We start from the raw sequence: 368 nt of genomic DNA, 5'->3' as shown, positions 1-368 counted from the left end.
CGTTCTACTTCATTATCTTACACTGCGGAACTTTAAAAGTGCGACGAAAAGAGCATGAAACTTGCCGTTCGAGGAATACAACAGTAGCACTTCCGAAAAATGCAGTGCAGTAAGAGTAGGTATGGACAAATGTTTTAAAATAGGCATTCGTTGGCCACGTTTTCGAGGTTGGTAATGTGAAAGACGCGCGCAACAGCTCCGTTTTTTTCGCTTTAGCTTTTGCCAGTTCTAAACCATTTAGTGTCAACGTTTATTAATGCGATAGCATTAGAGCCCACATCAGGAGAAGAAGAGGAAAAACCCTGTGCCGTCTGTCACGAAGTTTCCTGATTGGTCGAGAGAGTGATGACGTTACAGGGGCACATCAT

Source organism: Amblyomma mixtum, chromosome 1 (assembly GCF_055824585.1).
Source record: "Amblyomma mixtum isolate Tamu chromosome 1, ASM5582458v1, whole genome shotgun sequence".
Taxonomy (NCBI): Eukaryota; Metazoa; Arthropoda; class Arachnida; order Ixodida; family Ixodidae; genus Amblyomma; species Amblyomma mixtum.
The sequence above is the reverse complement of the archived record's forward strand: the minus strand, read 5'-3'. Positions refer to the sequence as shown.